Source organism: Sycon ciliatum, chromosome 2 (genome assembly GCF_964019385.1).
Source record: "Sycon ciliatum chromosome 2, ocSycCili1.1, whole genome shotgun sequence".
Classification (NCBI taxonomy): Eukaryota; Metazoa; Porifera; class Calcarea; order Leucosolenida; family Sycettidae; genus Sycon; species Sycon ciliatum.
In genome coordinates, this window is record NC_088644.1 from 1,827,636 (window position 1) to 1,854,118 (window position 26,483).

Below are 26,483 nucleotides of genomic sequence, written 5' to 3' on the forward strand. Positions count from 1 at the left end.
GCTGTGTGGAGATTGAATAACGGCTTGATGTACACACAGTATGTGGTACGTACATGTAACTAAAAATCTGTTTGTTGGAGGAAAGTATTAAAGGAGTCATGTGATGGCTAACTTATCTTGATTCACACTCCCACCCACAGCGACTAACCGTGTAGAACGATGAACGCGGGATGCATATGAAGCGGGTGAGTTCGGACTTCCTTTCGGTACTAGTAATTGAATGTTTCAAGCGTGAGATACATGTAGTGGCTTGGAAGTAGGATGCCTGCGTGTTTGGATTGCACCTGTGAGACTTTTAGTACATGTACATGCATGTTTTGCCCTGTGCCAATGCTCTGCCTTTGGGGTCCGCTGAGGGTGGACCCAATTAAAAGCATTGTTGATGATGAAAATCATGTCAGAATACTCTGTATCTTGGAAGGCAAGTTGGCGTCCTAATGAGGAGCTGATTCGATTACAAACAGGCATAGCTGGCACGGAACACGGTATAATAAACCACTACTTCTGTCCTAGAGATACAATGTTCAAGTATGTCGACAATAGCAAGGGGCTGGCAAGCTAACTGGCCAAGTTACTCTACACGAAGTGATCAATTACACGAATATCTCTGACGCAAACGATGAAACCGATTGCCACGGGTACTGGGTGGGGCACGATTTTGGAAAATCGTGATTTCATTATGCAGGTTAAAGTTAAGTATGAGATATTAAAAAAGTCCAACATATGGAACACACGTTGAACAGGCCTTCAGTGTTGAGTATCTGCTTACATTGGCCTGAGAAAGCCAGGAGTGCTTCAGAAAGCCAGGAAGTAGCAGCTTGTTTGGGATTTCGGCCAATGACCTTGAAGGATTTAATGAAGGTGACAAGGAGCGGGAAGAACTTCTCTTGCCAACGCACATGATACAGAGAGTGGAGAGTGTCGATCTGATTGGAGAGTTACATGGTACATGGTATGTGCATTCATGTTCACATCATCATGTAGTGTAATGCGTAATTTCATGTATGTCCATAACCAACTGTGTCTGCATCATGGTGGGGGACGATGCAGCTTGTGATCGTGTGAATATTACTACATTGGAGAGCAATACATCACATCAAAGTTGCCTCAAATTTAAGATGCTGGATTGTTGCTACATATATAACTGGTAATGCCCACGACCTCACAACTTTATTGTACCGTTCTATAGTGGGATATGAATGACCCCAGCCTAGCCCAGCCTAGCCTAGCCCAGGGCTAAAGTCTACAATGTACATTTAAGTGGTCAATGCGCAAAGAGCAGAGCTTTTACACATACAGTTGAACATCGATTATCCGACCACCTCTGGGCAGACAACTGTGAGGCGGTGTTCAGATAAGGCAAATGTTCCGGATAAGAAAAAACTGTCACTCACACACTTTCAGTGGTTATTACTAGCCGCACAACCTTTTTACTTTTACTTTTCAAAATTTTCGTATTTTTTGAATGCCTCACTACATGCACAGTGCGTACTCTACGGCACGTGCGCCCAAAAAAACTGTTACGGATAATCGAATGGTCGGATAGTCGATGTGCGGATAATCGATGTTCAACATGTATGAAAGAGAAGGTCCACGTGGAATATGTATAACATGTATAACTTAACTTTAGCAACTCATCCCGTTGTGCTAGTTTGTACATGGACGTGAAGTATGTGGGTGACAGTGAGGGCTGTGTCCTGCACGTCTATGTCGATTCACAGGAAGTGTGAGATATGAAGTCTGAAGAAAATGTTGAACAGTGTCTGCTGGGATGACGACTACACAATAGCTCAGTGTTTAGAGCATCGCTGGCCTGAAGCGAGGGTCCCTGGTTCGAGTCCTGGTGGTGACAGTCAATCGGTTTCCTTCAGACCTTTCCCGTTTGCGTCTTTCCCTCAAAAAAGTGAACCTCCTATTGTGATTTGTAGTTTTGATCCCATTGGCATTCACACCGGCATTGAACTGTCCATCTGCTCGCTACCGCTTTCCACTGGTTTCTACTTGTTTCCCTCCATTTCCCAATATTGCACCGATTACGTACACCGGCTGAAGCATGCGCATCCACCTCACATAATCCCGGAAAATTGGCTTAGCACGCCGGCAAGCAAAGCAGCCGCACTATACGCCTCTGGTCTGTAGGGACACAGGACATGTATAGAGAGTGCAAAGTGCAGAGCGTGATGCTAAGTTAGGTCATAGGAGAACGACAAGTGAAAACCTGGAGACAAATAAACTAGGAACCATATGGACCAGATACTGTACCCTTGGACAGAATGATTCTTATTTTAAAACCAGCCGGATTTGTGATGTATGCGTACACGTGCCAGATACACTCACTTCAAGAAGTATACAATCATGTAGTATTGTACATGTACATCGCGTACCAGCATAGTCTCCACATTCATGCACATCCATACAGGAGTCCATACAATAGCCATTATAGTTATACATCCATGCTGCGACTTAGGAGTCACGTCGTATGCTGGTCTCTTCCTCAGCTCAGCAACAACAAATACCTGTACTGCCTGTGAGACATGGCAGCCAAGGTGGTCCTGAGCTGATAAACTGAAACCATTATACTAATCACAACCTGGTCTGGCGCAGCTCGTGAGTATGCCACGGTCATGATGGAATCCTCCCTTTCTCAAAGAGTAACAATGCATTGGGAATGCAGTTTGATGTATTCATGCAGCAAGCACTGCCATTTATAAAGTGTATAGCCTTGAGGTAGGTCTCAGACGAATGCCAGCAGGCTGGTGGCCCGGAGTAGTATCAAATGCCAGAGGGTGGCAATCTAGGGCTCATCTACCGACCCGGCAGTGCCAGCTTGTCTTCTATCACTGCAGTACTGTAGTGCTCAGTGCTGTAGTGATGTGCAGGTAGACTGAATACAGTTTAGTATCGTCTAATCAGTAATCAAGAAAATCAGGTAGGATTGATTTACTTGTACCTAAAACAAAACAGTGATTCTTGCAGCATGGATGCCAATATGCAATGCAATAATGATATCGAGATCCACCGTGGTGTTTGATAACAGTCATTGAGTGGAATAGCACCTTTGGCAACAATAGGCCAAGCCTTGGACAGTCCGTTTAGTCAGCTGAAGATGTATGAAAGTGGTAGCCAGTCGAACCTGTCAGCTCCGTAGCTCCAGGCTGATTTGTATTCAACCAGGACTTGAGAAATGTCAAGTGAGGCCCCAGATCTAAGCTGATCTAAACCAAGCGGCAAGGGGGTCAGGGAATAATAATAAGGATGAGGACAGGAGAAGGCTGTGCTCAGAATCCCGGATCAAAATCGCAGTGCCTATCCGTGTGTGTACACGTACATGTGTGTGTGTATTTGTGTTGATGTGCTTGTCTTTGTTTGTGTGTGTTTGTGTGCCTTGCTAAGCGAATTCATTGATTGCCGAGAAGGGCATGTTTTTGTCAATGGCTAAATTCGGCGCCTTGGCACAAGTGATTGTTACAAGTGCCAGCAGCTGATCATGGACCTGAGGAGATGTGGGGAAGACACATTGTACAGAATAGACCTAACATGCAGAGCGGAAAGCATGCAGTATTAGAGAAAGAGAGAGAGAGAGAGAGAGAGAGAGAGAGAGAGAGAGAGTCAGAGAGTTTAACGTTCGTTAAAAACGAACAGAGAGAAAGAAAGGACGTCCGCACATTAGTGACACTACTCAGGATCAATAAAACATTAACCCTACTCGTGCACGTAGAACTCAATCTCATAAAGTATATGCTGAGCCCTACATGTACTTGAAGTATACGTACGTTGGTACTCAATCTCTTCATTCGAATTAGACCAAAATACTTGCAAGCAATATGATCTGCATGTGCATTGGAAGATGCGGAGATAATTATATTCAATTAGGCCGTTGAGTGCGACTAATGATGCGACATCTCCTTAAACACCCATTCAGACACTGGGCACGGTGTCGGTAAAAACGTCCATCACAAGTTTGCTATATGCCCTGCAGGCATTTCACCCACATGCAATTATGTCATGTAGCTAACAAATCAAGCTCTCTGCAGCTAGCATGCGACGCTACTCGGGATAACCCTATTACCATCATTAGATACCCATACTGGGCCATAGCAGACCGTCGGCGCACATTTGCAACAATCCTTTCTCCGCACGGTTGGTCGGGGAAGGCACACGCAGTTCTGGCCACAGAAATCCCACCTCATGACTAATAATAAGTATTAAAAATAGAGAAAGTGTCTGTAGTCTTCGCTACAAAAAGTGCTCAATACCTCAAAAAAGGGCAGATCTTACCACACAGGGCAGATCAACAGAGACCAAAAATCTTTCTCGTAACTCCGAGTTTCGTGTTTCAAAAAACACTCATCAGACGATAAAGCATAATAACGCTATTCGCTAGTTATATAGGGTGATTGTAATGTGGGCTAAGGCAGTGCCGCAACCACGAAGCTTGAGGAGATAATATCAGCGCTGGAATACACTGTGCGTAATATAAGTGGACGAGGGGCTGAGGTATATTGCTATAACCAAGATGGGGGATACATGTACATGTAGAGCCGACGAAGGAATTAAGTAGGTTTCAGTGGGAGTTGTGTCACGCCAATGGGATGGGTAGTTTGTTTTACATAGCAGATACCAGTGTGGATAATAGCGCAATATGCAATAAGTATTACAATTATCAAAGTAGCGCCCTGGTCCAGTGCGCAGAGAGGCGTGCGTGTGTGTGGTGCGAGGGCCGCGTGGCTCCTTGGTGATAATGTTCCTGATGTCGGTTTTCTCTGGCCAGGACTTTACTGGCGAGAACTTCTTGAAACCTGATGATCACGAGTCGCGAATTTAAGATACAAGCACACACACACACACACACACACACACGCACACGCACACACACACACACACGCACACACACTTCTTGTTCTTGTTGCTCACTGCCAAAACTGGTCACGTGGGTCTCCCCGGGAGAGGGGAGAGAGACTCAAAAGGAATCTTGGAAAGATGACTCAATTGGTTATTGAACCGCCCAACGGCCGACACCCCCTGAAATCCCCAAACTAGGGTGGACTTGGAATGATCCCACTTATGGGCTCACCACACCTCAGTAAGTGGGTGAGGACAAGGTGCAGAAAAAGGATTGACGGCATCAGGGTATCCGTCCGGGGATCCAACTGCAGTTACCCCTTCCCCCAGTGAAGGTAATACTTGCTACTAGTGTGGGTGGCTAAATCAGAGTGGATCTGATATAAGCTTCACTAGCACCATTGATTACACAAGAGTTAATCTAGCCAGAAGCAGTCCACACACACAAACGCATACACACACACACACACACACGAACACACACACACACACACACAAACACACACACACACACACACACCATAACATAAACTTGAAGTAGATTCGGTTACTGTCTTGTTGGCTTACAGTGGAACAGACACTAAGAGAGAGAGAGAGAGAGAGAGAGAGAGAGAGAGAGAGAGAGAGAGAGAGAGAGAGAGAGAGAGAGAGAGAGAGAGAGAGAGAGAGAGAGAGAGAGAGAGAGAGAGAGAGAGAGAGAGAGAGAGAGAGAGAGACTACAATGTGTTTCTGTAGTCATTAAAAGCATAGTATCACATGCATTACCCATCTTGACATGGGCTGGAGATAATGACATAGAGAGTTTGATCCTTGCCGAATAGGACTGAAAGGCGAGAGATTCAACTGGACTGGTGAAACGCAGGTGCTACGTCTGGGAACCCGAACAACTAGGAATAGTCACAGAGATAAGATACAATGCAGAACATGATGAAGTATTGCACGTCACTTAGTCCTGCAAGCACTTGGACAGTTTTCCGCAATCCAAAGGCTATGGTCAAGTCGACGTTTCAGCTTTCAGGGCAGGCTAAAGTTTTCAAGTGTCACGGATAGTGGTTCTAATTCACAGTGACACCCCAAGGGCATGGACCATGCGGCCAAGTACTAGTGGTTGTGTGCACTCACACACAAATTCACAATCACTGACACTGCACTACAATCTATCATTGCAAATACATGTACATCGGGTTGTATGGGATAACATTGTATTACTGGGATATCAACGCCATTGCTGCTATTGACGTTAAAAAACAGAGCGAGCACAAGTATCAGCCTTAGTAGGATCTAGGAGTGCATCAGTTTACGTCAAGTGCAAGTCAACGTAATGATTACAGCAGTGGTTGAAAATCCAGTGCGTGATTAGTTACAATGAGTCCAGTCAGAAGGTCAGACAGTAGCCTACTTTACTTTACTGGTAAGACGGGTGTATTCAAACAATACGACATGGAAAGAAGTAGCCTATTTTACTACTACCAATGGGATTCAGTAGGAAACGCTGACACACACAGCGTCAGTTTCGCAATGCTTCACAAGTGCTGGCATTGGTACAGTAGGCTCTGCAGTCATTCTGGCTTGAGCAATATCGGCATAATGCCATTCCAGGGTCCAAGATAATCATAACCGTCGAGTGGACCGTGTCACACAGTGTCAACAAAACATAGACTGCATGCCAAAGTGGTTTGAACAGCAGTACTGACTACAGGTCTACACATGTCAGTATGGCCTGTGTGGGAGTATGGTCATAAACACCTGGACAGTTCAGTACACATGGTACAGGCACTGGTAACGTCAATGTATTATGCAGGCTAGTAATAGAAATGCCAGCTCAAAGATTCCTGCATTCTGTAGTAAACAACATTACATGTATTGTTACGATGTAGCCTAGCCAGCCAGGATGCAAGAAGCACACCGATAAGACTGTTGTGTGTGTTGGAATCAGGCGTGACCTTTGTAAAGTACCCTGCATAGTGAAAATACAATGTCATGGACTGGCCTTGTTCAGTAATGCCAGCTGTGCTGTACATAACCAGGTACCTGAGACTAGTGAGAGGCAGTGACATCACCAAAGCAGGATGTTGTGACAGTTCATGCACTGACACTACTGTACCGGTGAGTCCAACAATTGAAGACATTTTAATTGTCTCAGTCTTTGTGGCCGGACATGCAGTAGCACAATGCAATTAGACTAGCTTTGCAAAAAGAAAGAAAGAAAAAGGGGTGTTTCCTGTACCACCGGCTGAACCCATTTTGGTTGGCTGGTGTAGCAAGCCAGTGCATGGTATACAGGGCCTATAGTCCGTTTCAAAAAGATTCGCAATCCTGGCGATCGCCCGCGGAGTTTGGTGTCTTACCGTATCAGCACTCGAGCGCTGCCTCACTGTGAACTCGAAGGAATATTCCGCGCAAAAGCAGGAAAAATGACAACTCACTCACGTTGATACAGTCATGTACGTCTGGTTTACAACAAACGAGTTCTTCCTCGTATCGATAATGGAGTCAGAGTGGACATGTCGAAACGAAAGTGTTGTAAATGTTGACGAGCGGCATGGGTCCCAATTCGTCTTGTGACCAAAATAATTTCTTTGAGTTGCGATGCAATTTACTCACCGTGTGACGAAAACTTGTGACGACATCGACACGGACTCATCCCCAAGGCCATGACTTGGTAAAAGCTATCCGTGTGACTTCGACGACTTTATGAGAAAAGCAGACGCCTGTGAACGCTGATAGAAGACGGCGTTGACTGCTAACAAACCTAATTCAAATAAATAATTGGCGATCTTGAAATACTAAAATAAATCTCAAAAAGGTACAGCGCGATGACTTCCATATTCACTCACAACATTTCAGTGTTGTGGGTGTGTTCACATGGCGTGAGCCAGTCAAGTGTCAGTCAGTTCGGCAGGAAGCGCGAGCTCCAACAACAAGTCGTTTGGTGCAGCCATCTTCTTTGTCTTGTACCAGCTTGATCATCAAAACAATGAGAAAAAGTTTGACTTGAGGATAGGTTGGGATTTGAACTCACAACTACTTCATGGTCAGCAGACAGCATTCATAACCACAAGGCCAAAAAGGAAGGGATAAATCGGGGGTTTTGATAAAAAATCGATACTGGCTTCCTGGGCAAATTGTAAACCATGGGAAAAGGCCGGAAACTTGGCCGAAATTGTAACTCCTTAACGGCTGGTCCAATAGGGCTTGAAAGTGCTACGTCCCAGCATAGCAACAATTTCAAAAATTCAGAAACTGGATCCATTTGGATCCAGTTTTTGTATGGATCCAAACACATTTCAAGCCGTCTTACTCACAGCAAGGTGATGTAGCCAGTGAAACTGACTGATTTGGCTACTGGGGGCGGGGTTACAACTGGTGGTGAAGTAAAAGTCACCCCTGCATGCGACATGAGTGGGTTGCTATTAGGCCTTGGCGGATAATGCTCGAAAAGGTGGCAGATTCTGCTTTTTTTGCACCGAAATTGGCAGAACCATACAAACCTTATGGCGGGCAATTCCTCGAATTCTGCTCCATTTCTTTATCCACATACCAAACATGCATGAAACTTACCAGAAAAAGTACCGAATTCTGCCAATTTTTCTGCCGGCATTATCCGCCAAGGCCTAGTTGCTATGCACCCACATACTGAGGCAATAGCAAAGTCACACCTTAGTGGATACAAAATAGAAATCTGATGTCAACTTACTACTCCCTGGCCGTTTTTGCCGTCATCACTTTTAAGCGCTATTGTTCCGAAACTTTCACAGAACAATTTGCCGTTCCCTAACAAGCCCTTTTATGTACTTTGTTGCCCAAATTTCCCTTGTCTTCATACTTTTTAAGACCAAAACCTGATTGTAAATCTTTTTGAAATGGACTGTAGGTGGATGTGTGGAATACCTGTGTAAGACCACTACTAGTGCACTGTACTTGCAAGTCAGTTACAGTATATCCACACACACATTACCACCTTGCACAAGCAGGGAAGCAACAGTGACAACAACGTTGGAACGTTCTATTAGCACTGCTCACAGCTTCACACCAACCCTTAAAGTACATCGCAGAGCATGTTTGTGCTGTACACGATGAGTGACGATGACCCAAGCCTTGATCTCAAGACCGGCGTCATGGAGATTCTACAGTCAGATGTGAGACCGCTGGGGGCTGGAACCCGTAACAATGCTCTCAGTTCTCAGTCAAGAGCAGTGCAGAATGTACTAATGGGGAGAGCTATACATACTTTCTCAGTGAACAAAGTCAAACCCTGGAATGAATGACCAAAATAGTTTAATTATTGTAGCATAAATTCACAACTAACTACATGTTACATGTGTAGTTCCCTGTTGTTCTCTGTGGGAGCCCAGGGCAATATCCAGCTGGGTCCTGCAAAGACACAGTTCATTTTGTAAAAGCTTGTGTATTGGAAATGACTTGGTCAGGTTAACTCAGCATGTTGGCTATTGACATATCAAGCACAATCAAGTCCGGACATCAAGAAAACAAAGGCAGCAACATTTGATTTCAGCGGGTTGTCCTCAACTTGCAATCTTGTATTTGGGCCTATATTTGAAACTAAGCATGGAGTGCCCTGATCAATCTTGCCTGCCACCCAGATCAACCAGACCCCATGCAGACAAATTCAAGAACGCACTCCCGACTTGTTTCAAGGTGATTCAAGGCAAAGGGCTGTCCCCTTGCGTGTCCCGCTATATGTACCTCTATACTCTCCCGCTATATCTCTGTATTCTAGTGTGCCTACTTAAGTGTCCATACCAAGCATCTACAGGTATGACGCCTGGCAACTGAGCCCAAAGAAGCCTTGAGCCATAACCGTTGACAGTAGCAAAGCTTAAAGACATCATAATGATAGTGGACTAACTCAACCTGACACTGTGACTGGGTGTGATGCAGCCTAACATGCTAGTATTAACTACTGTAGGCCGTGTAGGTACAATAGCCAGAATTCCACACATCATGTGAGCATATTTAAGGTGTTTTTGGCCAGCACCAGATAAGCAACGTGTCACTGCCAGAGTAGTGGACATTTGCCAGCCACCCCGCCACCCAAACACACACACACACACACACACACACACACACACACACACACACACACACACACACACACACACACACACATGCATACATACATACAGACACACAATTATACAGACACGCACACACATACACACGCATACACATACACACACACAGGCACACGCACATGCATACACATACACATACACGCACACGCACACACCTATGGATACGGTACACTACCATTTCCCCGCAGACAGAGCGTGTGGTGGCACACGGAAGCGATCTCGAAATGAGCACTTCAGAATTGACTTTCTCAATCTCCCATTAGAAGCCAGCGTCAGTTCTTGACATCAGCTACTAGCAGCCAGTCCTGCTGGAGTAACACTGCAGGAGAACACCTGGACAAGGAATAACAAAGGATCGTGCATGGAGAACTTAGAGTCAGTTAGGTCACACTGTTCTAAAATGAGGAATTCTTTTCCGTTCTACGACAAGCAGTATGGTTAGAAGTATGCTCATGCCCAACACAGGTACACACATACACACATGCACTCACTCACACACACACACACACACACACACACACACACACACACACACACACACACACACACACACACACACACACACACACACACACACACACACACACACACACACACAAGCACACACACACACATGTACACACACACTCACTCACACACACATGCACTCACGTCACACACACACACACACTCGTGCACACGTACACACACATTTTCGCACATAATTATATGTTCACGGGCAATGCAGAATACTGAGCGAAACCAGCCGCGTACGTGCATGTGGACGAAACCGGAAGGCCCAGTCCACCACGGCAGTAGGCCAAGCCACCTGTTCTGACAGACATATGTACTGACACGCGTCACAACAACCCAAGCACCCGTCACATTCGTGAACAGGAGATGAAGCGGTGGATAGAGAAGACAAGGACTATTTTCAGAGAAAGACAACAGCCCAATAAGAAGACGATAGCCCAGTTCGGTTAGAAGGTCAACATTCAAACGACAGTCCAAGTGTGATAAGACGATGCGTTCACAGATTGCAAAAGTGTAGCGACATCAGCAGAATGTTGTCAGAATTCAAATTGTGAACATTGGAGACAGGCCCACGTTTGAAAAGTGAAAGCAGAGGAATAGCGCTGCAAAGCAAAGGAGTGCAGATTGAATATGCTGAATGTAAGTGTACAGTACGACAATAGTGCTCTGGTGGTGGTGAGATGAAACGACACACATTACCCAATAGAATCTGGGGAGGGGGGGGGGGGGAGTGGATACTGCTGCGTCTCATCAATTACGTGTACCGGATTTTCCGGAGTATCAGCCGCACTGGAGTATCAGCTGCACCCAGACTTTTCGCCACGAAATACAGAGAAGTACCCTATTCCTAAAGAAGAACTGCGGACCACGGAGCTACAAATTACGCTATAATGTCCACTAACACCACCAGTTACTTTACAATCAGCTCATGCGCTAATATTGGTCGACACTGACCAACGATACTGACGTTCTACACCTATAAACTGGCAATCACCTCCAGCAAGATGTAGAACGTCAGTACCGCTGGTCAGTGTCGTGCAATGTTATCGCATGAGCTGATTGAAAAGTAACTGGTGGTATTAATGGACATTATAGCGTTAAGCGGGATTCACAGAAGCTTTTTTTGCGATGCGACACACGATGCGACGGGATCTGCAACGGACGCGAGCGATGCGAACTTGCGAAATACCATTCACAGAAGAAGTCAGCGATGCGACAACGCCTTGCTGATTTGGCGCGAAGTTCAAAGCAGGTGGGTACGTCACCACGGTATCCGCGTGGTTTGGTACAACTTGTACAAATTTATAGGCAACTCTTGAACCTTTGCACAACTTTGCTGTAGAAAAGGTCAAAATTGTACGCCAAATCACTTGTCGCATCGCAAAAGTTGAGCCAAGCTCAACTTCTGCGATGGCCCAGTTGCGTGGGGTGTGAGATGGCTGCGATTCGGGGATATCCCGGTTTCTCGGCTGTTGTATCGCGTGTGGCATCGCAAAACAGCTTCTGTGAGTCCCGCTTAACTTGTAGTTTCTTGGTCCTCAATTCTTCTTATAAATAATTAATACTCGGCTCTCCACCCCAGTCTAATTAACCTATTCATCACCGTAGTAACGTGACCATCGTAGTAAAAGTCGTACCGTGTATCGACTTTTTTGGTATGACTTCTTGGCGTCTAGAGTGCGGCTTACACTCCGGAAATTCCGGTACTGGCCGCTCTAAGTCCAATACTCTTCCTCTTCCATTGATCAGCCACAAGCCTACTAGGACATGAGTGCCATTGCAGTCAGTCACAGCGAGTTGTGCACTCTACCAACAACAGACAAGCAACAGCAGTACCATGCCATTGGCACTTGTCGTTCTAAATTTTTTTAATAATATTATATTCTAATCGCAGAGCAAGCAGGCGACACTAACCAATGCGAATGTGACCAATACAACAATGTACTGGTAAGGACAACAGGATAAGGTGACATAACACATGGAGACAAGACAAACTGAGAACTACTTTCCGTCCCTGTCTATAAAGAGTCATTATTATTAATTTTATTAAAGATGCGCAGCAAGGTACATGTATGTGTCTTACACGTTCAGGGATGTTTCCCTCTGGCTAGATATCCAGCAAGTACACTCTAACACTACTACGGTCAGGAATACAGCACTGCCTGTAGTGTATTCTGTAGCATTACACTTTGTTTAGTTACCAGTACAGCCACTCCACAGAAACATGCATGCCCATAACACCAGCTGTCAGCAATTGCTGATACATAGACCCTAAGGCAAAACAACTTCATCTCCATCTGCTACTGGATCACATGACCAGCATAGAGACATTTCTCCTTTACGTCTAATTCAATTACAACTAGCCAATACGAGGCAGTGAGAGAAGGCCAAGATGCTGTGCAGTTTGCTCAAGTTCATGGGTGCTATTCTAGGCATACTTCTACCACTTGCCGGCTAATGACCATAACACGGCATACCTTATATACAGTGTGCATTTATGTACATAGACCATGCAGTCATGTTGATTATACACACTCCCAACTAGCAGTAAAGGTACCTGGCATATGTGTGTGTGTGTGTGTGTGTGTGTGTGTGTGTGTGTGTGTGTGTGTGTATGCGTGTGTGTGTGCGTGTGAATCCGTATGCGTGCGCGCGCGTGTTTGTGTGTGTGTGTGTGTTTGTGTGTGTGTGCATGTGTGTCTGTCTGTTTTCGCATGTGGATGTGTGTCTGTCTGCTTTTGAGTGTGGATGTGTGTGTGCATGTGTGTGTGTGTGTGTGTGTGTAAATGTGTAACTCTGCCTCTAGGGTACATGGAGAATATACCGTATTTTCCAGAGGATATGTCGCGCTTTGGACACTCACAATTCACCCCAAAAAAGGTGAGTTCTGATTGTACTCTGATGATCAAATTAATGGTGATAATTATTAATACAATAGATGTAGATTTCTGTATTTCGTGGCAAAAATAGGGACTACCGCTTTAGTGATACAGCGGAAAATACGGTAGTGCAAGTCCGGCACATGTACACATACACACATGCACACAAACACCCACACCCACACACACAAACACACACAAACACACACAAACACACACAAACACACACAAACACACACACACACACACAAACACACACAAACACACACAAACACACACAAACACACACAAACACACACACACACACACAAACACACACAAACACACACAAACACACACAAACACACACAAACACACACACACACCATGCATATATCTGCAGATACATGTACACACACGCACACACACAAAAACGGACGGCAGCAAACCTCAAGCTTTCTCAACCGCCACCACATATGGAGAGCAGCAAATACTAGCAGGAACTCTGCTCAGTACTGGTGAACCCACATTCCACTAGCCCATGTACCATCCTCTGCACACCATCACGGCCTACCAGAGGCACTAACAAACCTAGATTAGAGTGGTGTAAAGGCATCCTCAGGTTCTATGCCCTCAGAAAGATAACTTGTGACTACATAAACAAACCCCAACACACACACGCACGCACACACACACACACACACACACACACACACACACACAACAGCTTGCACCCACGTACATTATACACATACATCACCGAGAGAGGGCCATGGACTATGGCTAGGTCAAGACAGGGATTCCCAAACAGCACACAGACACACACACACACACACACACACACACACACACACACACACACACAGCAAAGCCAAAGGACTTCCATAGATAAGGTATCCTGCTGTGCTTCTAACAATCAGCAACAAGTGCTTGTGTAAAGGATTGATCAGATCCTCCCTGCAGGCCCCTCACTGAGTAACTGACACGAATCTCTTCCATAAGCCACTGAATGTAAAGAATGATAAAGACGATTTCTCACACCCTCTTCCAGACCAGACCACAAGCACCTGCTACTTGATGAGGATTCTTTTGCTTTGGTCAGCTTTCAAGTTTGTCAGTGGATAAGACAGGGGGAACAATAGCCCAAACACCACACATCAACACACTGGCAGTGACTACTTTCATCCTCCTGTCCTTGATAACCCTGTGCCAGTCTATCCTTATTTATCACTACTCAATCACCCTTCAGATTCCTGTATTGCTGGATAGCGGCCTAGCCAGGTGTGCAGTCGATAAATAAATGTTGCCAGATTCAATCTGATCGACTCTGCCTGAATAGGAAGTAAGAATGTGAAATTCTGACTGCAAATGTCAAGAGTTAGGGGTAGGTTGTGTCATTATCACACCAGCGCGCGCACACACACACACACACACACACACACACACACACACACACACACACACACACACACACACACACACACACACACACACACACACACACACAAGGGGGAGTCAGCCGGCAAGGAAAAGCCTTGTGAAACGTGCCCTCCATAGCTGATGTCTGCTAGCTGGAGTGGTTGAAGAGCAATGCCAAACATGTCTTCAAACACACACATACACACACTCTGTTCACTCACCCAGTGACAGGCCTGACTGACACCGATAAAGAAAGAAGAAAGCACTTGCCCAAGTTTCGACATCACGAGCAAAAGGCCAGGACACTGGAGGAAATCACCATTATCCGGTCCCCGGGGAAAATCGCGATTCCGCGGCTGCGCTTTTTCCACAAATTTGGCAATTTTTAACACTGCATTTTCCGTGAATTTTCCCGCGATTTTCTAACTTTTTGTTTCGCTGCACACCAGTGCTGGGTTGTGAGCTGTTCATGTCACATACTGGTACTCCCGCATATGTGTAGGGTGCTCCATAGCATGCAGTTTAGACATGGCACACAGTCTTCTTGATTAAAAATACTAGCTACTAAGCAGTGTTCTGGCAGGTGAACCAGTAGATTTGCCAATCCACTTGCAAATTTACCTAAAACTGTCGTATATTCTGAGCAATTTTTCCCACGAATTTTTCCCGCAAATTTTGCTGCAAATTCTTAGCTTTTGTTTCAGCAATTTTCCCCAGGGAAAGATTATAATTGTGACTCCTAAACATACCTTTCTCCCGTAATCTCCAGACAAGGGTGAATAGCAGCTTGCATGTGCTATCACTACAGGTGTCGTCGTACTCAATCTCCGGACAGCTAGCCGTTTTGACCTTGTTAGGTCTCATCAGCGAAGCTCAGAGTTACTCGGCCGAACTGATCGCAGTGATGTCTGGTGGACAACAAAACATAATGTACATGTATGATAATCGGCTTCAGAACAGCAAAGCCAGATTACTCGAACCGTGAGAAACACAGCGAGCTCTTCACGCGGACAGGCAACTTGACGCCAACCAGAACGAAATATCTACATATCACGCACACATATACACGCATACACTCACACATACACTCACATACAGATACTCCCACAAACACGCACAAAATACATACACACATAACGTTCCTCACACATGCACACACACACATACACACACACACACACACACACACACACACACACACACACACACACACACAAAACACGCATGCACACATACACACAAGCAAAAGGAACTATCCTTCTCTTTCAGGAGACAAGAGAATAAGACTACATTCCCGAACACAATCCCTAAATTGAAGGCAACAACACTGAACCAAAGTGAAATGCTCATGACACCGAGCCGTAAATTTCCCTTGGCAACGGACCAGTCAAGAAGTTGGGTGTGCCTGTAGAACCATACACAAGCCACTTCTCCAATTTCTACATAACATTGCATTCCTGTGGGATATCAGTTACTGTGTTTCCTGCATCAAAGTGCCTCTTCCTTCTCTCTTTCTGAACGTATGTCACTTCGATACCCCCCCCCCCCCCCTTCCTCCCTGCAAGTAACTTGAACCTACCAAACCACTGGCGAAGAGATGCGAAGTACACAAAAGACCAACAACACATAGCACTTCAAAGAGAAGAACCAATCACCATGGTAACCAATCACCATGGTCGCTGAGTGAAGTGTGATGGAGTACTGTAAGACAACAAAATACGGGGGGGGGGGAGGTATATTGTATATTAAGTTTCGGCTATTCTCGCCCTGGGCAGTTTTGGCCAAAATATTGTTTTGCAAGGTTCAGTGTGACAGTGCATCGGCACCAGCTGTTAGGCGAGACCAAGATAAAATCCAGATTCCCGGGCAGGACCCATGTGAAATTGGTGCGGGCGTGCGAATTATTATTATTTTTTCCTATGTATGTATGCATGCCATGCTGAACTGTATTTTACAGGATTTTCCGTGAATTTTTATTCATTCTTTTCACAGAAAACAGGTACGCGGTTTACTCGTTCAATTTTTCTGTATTTCGCCCAACGATGGCCCTAATCTGTACATCAGGGAGTCGTATAAGCCCGGGTTTGTGCGACTCCCCCCACATGCTGGCGCAGTTCTCTGGAATTCACTTCATGCGGATATCCGAGGCGCCACCAAACTGGCCGCCTTCAAGTCAAGCGCTTTGCAACACATTCTTGCTTGCTTTTAGCTTTACGCCCATGTTTCTGCAGCTGTGCTGGAACTTCTCTATTTCGCCGCCACTATTTACCATTAGCCATGTCTCCCCCTCCTCCACCCTACACAGTGGGTCCATTGTTATCAGGCAGCTTCCTGTTTTGGTTTTCTCCACTATAAATAAAAGAATACTCCACGTCACAGACCTACTCACACGATCAGTACTGTATGAACTGTTAAATTTTTTTAAGAAATTGGCTTTGGCTAGAATTTGGTGTGGGAGGGCCCGGGAATATCTGTTTTTTTTGGTCTCGCCTAAAGGCTGAAATTATAATGCGGCCGAAATGTGTTTTAGCCCTGAGGAGCCACTTCTCCATTTTCTACATAACATTGCATTCCCAGTGGGATATCAGTTACAGTGTTTCCTGCATCAAAGTGCGCTGGAGGCGCACGGGGATATAAATCTGCATTCATGATGAGCTCAACTCATGCATGTAGCTGCATGTCCACAGAGCTCTAGCCAAAAGAGGGTAGGGGAGGTTGATTCGATGTACTGTTAATTGAATGCACTTGATTCAATGTTCAAAATGCAGATACAGTCAACTCCAGATAAACCAAACACATGTGGCCAGGAAAATACATATTTATAAAACAGACAGAATAACGAGTGGTTGCTTTTTCGTAACTCTTTCACGAACCAAATCGAATATCAGACGAAAATTGAACTTTTTTCCAAATATATTGAGCCTTCTACGGACGGTGAATGAACTTTACATGGTAGATCGTTATAATAGTGCTGAGTCGGGTAGCATTTTCTTCGGGTATCGGGTTCGGGTACTTTTCCACGGGTACCCAATCGGGTAATGTTTCCATGGAAACACCACAATGCACCCTTCCATTATGCACTGGGTAGACATGCGGAGTATCACATGAACTTGTACACGTGCACTGTATATGATGTCATTTGCGACTTTCGGTTTTCGGGTACTATTCTGTACCCGACTACCCGAGGTCCTCATGGGTAGCACGGGTACCCGACTACCCGTGCACACCCCTACTTTATAACCAAAGTTCTTTATAACAGAACTGAACTCACACCATACAAGCAACATTGTCATGACCGACATGTGACCCCTGAGCGCATGAGTGCACTTGGTATGGTCGACAGCAAACATGAGAACGACACTGGTACCAATGCTGCTGCTCCACAAACACTAAAACAACTAAAGCACTTACAAAAGCAGTATAACAACAGCACTGACGAAAAAAACAGTGCCGAAAATGCGATAATAATGCACACATCCAGCGTGGAGAAAGTGTCTGCTCTGAACTTCGCAGCTCGCGCTTCCTGCCGACTGACTTGACACTTGACTGACTCACGACTGCATCTGGAGCACACGAGAAGCCCGTCGAACCTTCCACTCGGCACACCTGCAAGGAAGCACCACTCTCTGCTCAATAAACAGTGTTTCGGGGAATTCACCCCTCATCAGTTGAACTTGAGTAGGCTAATACAATTTCTGCATTAAGTAGTGCTGCTCTCCGAGCCAAAACATCACTAGGGATACCAGCTTACAGTGATGCTCCGCTCCCCCCAGCGCAACAAACACCTCGTGAGCACCAGGCAGCAGTGTGAGTCAGTGTCGCACATGGAATACCGGAACATCTTTCATCCAGCGGGGAGTAAATAATTGGCTCTCGTCCGGAATTCTCGATCCCAGCAGTGTTGTTCCGTACTGACTGGATCATCGAAATCCAAACGGGTAACCTTTTACTAACGGTACCTGAGAGTAACCGGCTGGTACCCAGGTACCCTTTCACCCCTAAAACACACACAGCAATAAAACACCACATACTGCTGTCCTTACCTTCAGTTATCCGCTCTCATCATCTACTTGCCCCTGTCCAGTGTGCTGTGTGTACGCTGACGGAAATGGATGTGCTTACAATGCTCTTCAACCTGTGTACGAACTGTTAATGGTCACACACAGTCAAGTGTACATAGTAACACCAGGCGTGGTCCAGGCAATCCTCCACTAGAGGTTGTCATCCTCCACTAGCTGTCTTGCACTAATGAAGACTGAAACTGGCCTGCAAAAAGAAGCAACACATAGATGAACCCAACGGAATTGAACAGTGATGACCCTGTTACCATGTTTAGTGGAGCTCGACACATAAAAAAACATCACATCTACACATACACACGAACACACACCCGCGTGCGCTTGCAGGACCGACATACCGTCTATACACCAGAACTTACACATCAAGCCACTGCCTTACCACGATGCAGAACAGACTTGCGGAAAGTCATGTTGCAGTACAAGGTACCATGGAACCAGGACTCTTGCTGAACCCTGATAAAACCCAGCTTCTAATTGTGCACTGCGAGACAGCCGACATCCCTCCCAACCTGATCGTTTCTTGTAGCACCTTCTCTGTATTCCCTGGCCCCTACGTGTGCTACCGGGCATGCTCGTTAACCAGCATCTTGGCTGTGAACAGCGTACTAACAAAGTGTTCAAGGATGCAAACCGAATGCTCGCTATTTCAAGGTACGGTTTCTATGCTTTACCCTACCTGGCTGCAGACAGATGGTACTCTCTTCCACCTGAATATCACCAGGCAGCTTCCCTTGGAATATTTACCAGAAACTTGCATGAACACCAAAGGACCTGGTAACTTGTTGCAAGATGATAAGACTGTGAGGACTGCCCTGTTACAACAATATAATACTGGACACAATATCTCTATTCCCGTAGCTATGCTAAATGGTTCCTAACAACCGAGATAGGTCACAACGAGTAGATTGACTCACCGTATCTAAAAGATACAGTATGGCAACTTCAAGCACGCACAACCGACCAAACACGCCACCTGCAAACAGCAAACGGGTTCTCCGTTACGATGTTGTCAGGGCAAATGCAAAAGTGGTACAAATGTGGAGGTCCAGTGGATTCAATTGGGAGCAAACCAAGGAAAGTTGGCCTGACAACTTCAAATAACAGTTAGGCACAATTGATATAACACGGCACCCAGAAAAATCAATTCGGTACACTATTACAGGATTGCCATGGTTAATGGGCCACTGAGCATGCAATCTAGTGACCAGGCTGTGGCACCCGCTGTAGCACTAGCCAGATGTTCACACTGTAGCACTATAGCCAGGCTGTAGCACTATAGCCAGGCTGTGTCACTATAGCCAGGCTGTGGCACTATAGCCAGGCTGTGGCACTATAGGCAGGCTGTAGCACTATAGCCAGGCTGTGGCACTATAGCCAGGCTGTAGCACTATAGCCAGGCTGTGGCACTATAGCCAGGCTGTAGCACTATAGCCAGGCTGTGGCACTATAGCCAGGCTGTGGCACTATAGCCAGGCTGTAGCACTATAGCCAGGCTGTGGCACTATAGCCAGGCTGTGGCACTATAGCCAGGCTGTAGCACTATAGCCAAGCTGTAACACTATAGCCAGGCTGTGGCACTATAGCCAGGCTGCAGCACTATAGCCAGGCTGTGGCACTATAGGCAGGCTGTGGCACTATAGCCGCGGCCACAGTGCAGCAGACCTGCTGACTGCTCTCCACCACCAGTGGGTGCACACCGCCGGAGATAAAGGAGCTTCTCGAGTGCTGGCCATCGACATTGCTGGAGCATTTGACCGGGTGTCTCACACTGGTGTGTTGCACAAGGCTAGAGTGTATGGCATCTTGGGAGACCTGCATCGGTGGCTCCAAGACTACCTCTGCAACCGCACACTTCAAGTCCTCATCTCCGGCCAGACATCAGCCAGACGCCCAGTTAAGGCTGGGGTGCCACAGGGCAGTATCCTGGGCCCCACCTTATTCTTGGTCTACGTCAACGACCTTGAAGACCACCTCCCAATCGGCTCCAACCTTGCCTCATTCGCCGATGACACAACCCTATACGCCGAAATTGCAACGCTCGCTGCTGTTCCTGACAACGCTAGAGTACTCCAGGCTGCTGTCGACCTAGTATCCAGTTGGGGCTCGGATTGGAAAGTGCAGTTCGAGCCAGCCAAATCTCAGGCCCTTACAATTTCCCACCATCGTCGGGACTGGCCAATACCCCCCCCCCCCCCCCCCCCCCCATTGTCTTCAATGGAACTCCTGTCGAGGAGCAGCCCTCCATCAAGGTACTCGGCGTCACGTTTGACCATCAGCTAAAATTCAGCCAGCATATCCGAACTGTTGTAGTCCGAGCAACGCAGAGACTTGGAGCCTTGCGCAAGGCATTTCACTTGCTGACTATTCCTGTCCGGCTTCGAGCCTACAAAGCCTTTGTCCGGCCGGTTATGGAGTACTGCCCAATCGTCTGGATGAGGGCAGCTTCTTCCCACTTGAATCGGCTGGACTGGGTGCAGGAGCGAGCCATCAAGGCAATACATCCGCAATGCTGGCTTCCTAGCCTCATAATTCGCCGCACCATCGCTGCCCTCTGCCTCCTGTATAAAGCCCTTTGCGATAATTCTCCCGCTCTTCTCTCGAGAATGGCTCCACCCCCGACACACCAACCCAGGACCACACGCCTCACCCGCCAGGCTGTACGACTGTCCACCGCGCATCCCCATCAGTTACAGAATGTTCTTCCTGCCAACTCCAGGAACAATGTGAGCCGAGCCTTTCCCCACTCCGTCATCCCAATTTGGAACCAGCTGCCTACCTCTATCATTCCCCACCCATTTCACCCAAAGAACATCCAAAAGTTCAAGACAGCAGCTTATCACCATCTCCTCAGAACGAACTGGCACTGGGCCACTCATAGCATACGCGAGTAAGAGGGTACAGTGTCCTACCCTGCTTGGACATACAGTCATGTAATCTCTCCTCACGGACAGTCTCCTCTTGAATTTAAAAGTCTAACAGCGTTCACATCAATACTCAACTTATTCTTTTGCTCACTGAGCAATACAATCTTTCCATTTTCTTTCTTCTGTTTTCTTTTTCAATTTAATCCTCCCTACCCAATATCCCTTTGGTGCGTCCATGGAGCTATGAAGCCGAGACCTCTGGTCGGCGGAGCTTAATGGGCCCCACTACCACACTCCATCATTCACCCCAGTGTCTGGAGATATGTGGATTTTGTAGAAAAAAAAAAAAAGCCAGGCTGTGGCACTATAGCCACGCTGTGGCACTATAGCCAGGCTGTGGCACTATGGCCAGGCTGCCAGAAAAAGTACCGAATTCTGCCGGCGGAATCCGCAGGAGCCTATATCCCGTGCGTGGACTTTCAAACAACTACTGTACACGTCATCTACCAACATAACAGATCATAACAGATCACCCATGCTCACAAGCAAAGATCTACTGATGTGGAAACGGAAATCCGGTCGCACGTCTAACGGCCCCAGGGCGCGGGCCATGCAGCCGTGGTAAGCACGCATGCATTTACCATGATAGCCCACATCCCACATGGACATGCAGATGCTACACCGCTATGAAGTACACCAACACACAGGGCACAGAGTTTGGAGTTATACAGTCCAGTGATGTGGATGTGGATGTCATCAACCAACGCTGTACACTGCTGCTCAATGTCAGCGTCAGGCATGTCATTGACTGGCTAGATCGAATTTCACTGAACAGCACTGACTGTACTGTCATGTATGTAAACCCGTCTGTGATCGAAGGTCTTACCGGCAATATTATGAGCCAGACCAGGCGGCTTTTTCTTTGCATCCCAGGCCAGGGATCCCGTCAACAATCTTCATCATTCCTTGGTCGAGAAACTCCTGCGTCTTTCGTCCACCGGTTCCGGGTCGGTGGGTAAGGTCCCCGTCCGCACAGGCGTCTCCGCACCTCCCAGCCATCAGCTGGCATTGCCGCGGCGTGTGCTACTGCCTACAGGCTACTCTGGCGCTGGAGGGGTGGACCGATCGACCGTGGACGTGACTGCCATGGATGTGCTCCTCTGACCAGTGCGGGCGCGGTCGCTGCTTCCGCTGCGGCAACGGCCGACCGTGACTGGATTGAGGTTGGCGACCAAGTCGTCTCTAACAGTACCAGTACCGTACTTGGAAGTAACAGCTCTTGAGCAGTCCGCCAGAGCGCCTCCTGACGAGGGTCCAATGGCCTCTACCATGGCTTCGATAGCTCGTCAAAGATGACTGTTGCTTGGGGTAATGGCCTTCTCGAAAGCGTCGAGTATCGCTCCCTGTGGCAAAATCCTTGCCGGGAATTCGTCTGTCCAGCTAGCTAGCTGCTCTGTAAATGGCGTACCCCACCTGGACCATTTCCCCTCGTTTTGCTGCTTCCTTTCCTAGCTCGGTAGAGTCACGGTGAAATAATTATATTCTACTTTTTGCAACGAGCGGACCACACTCAGCATGCACTCGACCTCTTTTCGTTCGTCCCTAGGCTAGGGCCCTACTTTGTAGCCGCTCTACGTATCCGCCTAGACTCTACAATCTAGTCTTTCACAGTTTCAGTTCGTCGAATAAAAAACAAAACCGATACGAACAAACCCAAACCAACTCGACACAACTACTGAGTCTGTCTGTCATGTACTGTTATCATGGTTATAGTAGATCCCACGTGCACAGATTCAGTGGCGGGTCCAGATAGTGGTGATGGGGGAGGGGGGGGGGGGGCGCAGGGGGCCGCCGATTTTTTGGTTGATAGTTCAGGCCTCGAACGTGAGAAAAAGACGACTGCGTTCGAGCTAGCGAGAGTGTGGAGAGTTTACGCTGGATCATGGACGTAGATCTACTGCATTTACGTGAGTTTTTAGGAGTAGATCTACGAGTATAGTGTCAGAATGATTGGCTTGCGATCAAACATTGACATGCTCACTCTTTGAGTCATTCGCTTTCATATCCTTGTACTAAAAAGAAAGGAAATAATGACGTGCCAGGTAAATCTAATATTGACTTCGTACTAGGTCAAAATAGGAAATACAAGCTGATAAAAAGAGCGAGGTACTAGGTTGTAACTTGTAGGACTTTTACGAGGTTTTAGATTTATCACGAGTAGCCAAAGCATGTATTGAATCCCTAAAAAGTCTGCTGTCAAATATGCACTGAAAGTATACGTAATCAATACAGCCCATGCCTAGTGAGATATGCAGGAATATTTGACTTCCATCGCGCAATCAGGAGTGCTAATTGTGCCGTAACCATGCTTTGTAACAATAGTAACGAACACGAGAGCGAAATGTGAATCTGAAATGTACATATAAAAGAAGAGAAAGTGTTCAGAACCGCTTTCTCGTGACGATCGTCATGTCAGTGAACGTACGTAACTATGGATGGAAAAATAATTAAGTCAAACACGTAATTACAATTGTACAAGTTAGACTCGGATAGAGAGCCAAGGATTATACATGTATTTAAGAGACAATACCAAATTGTTACATGTTATCCGTGATAGAGCTTATCATCAGTTGTCGTTGAATGTCAGCATTATATCAATCAGTATTGTGCTTGCTGTTGCACCTCAGTCTGACGTCACAACATCTTGCTTACATGCATAACTGTTAGTGTTGGACACAAAACTACGAATAACGTGTAACACTTTGGTCCTTTACTTTAACTTAACATACTTACTACAAGTATGTGAAGAAGAGGTTGGTGTGACTTCCGCGATAGTTGGGGAAGTGTGTGTTATTGGAGGTCGCGGTTTTCCTGCCGACTTGAATTCTCACTTGACTGACTCACGACTGCCATCCAGAGCACACGAGAAGTCCATCGAACCGTCCACTGGGCAAACCTGCAAGCAAGCACCACTCCCTGCTCAATACACCGTGTTTCGGGGAATTCACACCTCATCAGTTGAGCTTGAGTAGGCTGAGGAAGATTTTGCCTGAAAAGCACCACTTACATTGTATAGTGCTCTCCAGGCACAAACATCACCAGAGATACAAACTACTTACAGAGACGCTCCGTTTCCAGCGCGACAAACACACACCTCGTGTACACCAGATAGCAGTGTGAGTCAGTGTCGCTCATGGAGGTGCTGAACAAGTGCTGAGGACCGTTGGCCATTCACAACGTTGTTGCCTCCAAACCATATAATACGCAAGCCCGCGCTGGGGACAACAGTGTGAAGAAGAGGTTTGTTCGACTTCGGCGATAGTTGGGGAAGTGTGTGTTGCTCCCTACATGGGAGCTCGCGGTTTTCCTGCCGACTTGAATTCTCACTTGACTGGCTCACGAGTCGAGGGGTTCACCGCATAGAATGGTTGTGGTATGACAAAGGAAAGAGGCAACGACTGTGTGTGGGGGGGGGGGGCGAGTTTCGAACTATGCACAGTGAGGGGATAATTGTATGTACATGACCAAGGATAGGGTGTACCGGACAAAGTTGCCATTTTTGGGAGCAATGGATTGGGAAGTATAACAGTATTGTGGTAATGAGTGCAACATCATAAGAATTAGTTATAAAGGTTAAAAGGAAGCTATGACTGTTACAAGTACTTTTCTCAGTGTCATTAGATGTTTTCTTCATACATGTAGTTCACTGACAAACCCAAGGTACGGGACGTAACCATGGTAATGAAGAAGACTCGCGAGCAAAGGCGACGGAGGTGTGAACCACGAAGGCGTCTTCTCCAGGAAACCGACCATCGCCGCAGCATCCAGTGTCAATGTTTTCGGGCAGTGCTAGTAGTTGTTGTGACTGATGATGTATTCTCTGTTTTGTCACGTGGTAGGTTTATGTGTGGTCATGCAGTCGTATTTATTCAGCTTTTATTTCTTGTGTACTTGCATACTGGTATTAGTTTAGTCCCACAACTTGCGATAAAATGATCAGCTGTAGCACCTACTCCACTTTTATGTTTATGTATCTATGTCATTCGGATCTTCCCAAGTAATTGTACATTGTACTGTTGAGATTCCGAATTCAAATAAGTCAATACAAAAATACAGTATGTTGCATCTTGCCGTGCTACAAATAGTACAAGCCTTTACATGCTTAGACGTAGATCTACGCTGCATCCTGAACTTCAGCAGTACTTTGAGATCTGAAGAGTGAAGGAGAATGTGTTGTCTTTACAGCTGTTTGGCAGCCTCAGTACATGTATTGGTGGAGAAGATGTGAAATAAATTCTTTGATCTCTTGATTTGATGCAATTTTATAACATTTTTGTCACCCTTTACTTTTCATGCTGTTTTGACTCTTCACCTAGACTTCTTTCTTCGTGTTATTTCTACACTTCACTGTAGTGTTGAATCTTTCAATCCTAACTCTTTGAACCCTATATCTTTATAGTTGTAGTACTTATATATCATAAGTTTTGTTATTGCTGCTTAAAATGTCCACTTCGATAATTCTGCTGATTCCCGAACATTCGCTTGACCCAGGACACACTAGCTGCATACGTAGCTTCCTCGGAGCAATAAAAAAACCTTCTGACTCGGACCGGAAGGCGGAACGACACGATGGTACCAGTCGTCGAGTCATAGGCAACGAGTACGCTTCACAACGGTGCGTCACCTATTCTTCTTTACGTTGCAGAACACCAGCAGCCACTCTCCTGTAATAGCGTGGATCAGGACTATCTTGTCGTTGCGTTGACTCTATCCGTATCCCCCGGACCAGAACTCGTTGCTGTTCTCTGGACA

General features: G+C 46.4%; 1 long non-coding RNA gene across 1 annotated transcript; it reads right to left on the reverse strand.

Moving 5' to 3' along the window:
* Positions 1-4,237: 4,237 nt before the first annotated feature.
* Positions 4,238-23,388, reverse strand: LOC135810699 (uncharacterized). The gene is made up of 6 exons (XR_010552332.1): positions 22,558-23,388; positions 18,772-18,994; positions 15,478-15,636; positions 10,114-10,271; positions 5,608-5,729; positions 4,238-4,799 (listed from the first exon to the last, which is right to left on the reverse strand). It is a non-coding gene; the product is annotated as an uncharacterized LOC135810699 (long non-coding RNA).
* Positions 23,389-26,483: the final 3,095 nt, after the last annotated feature.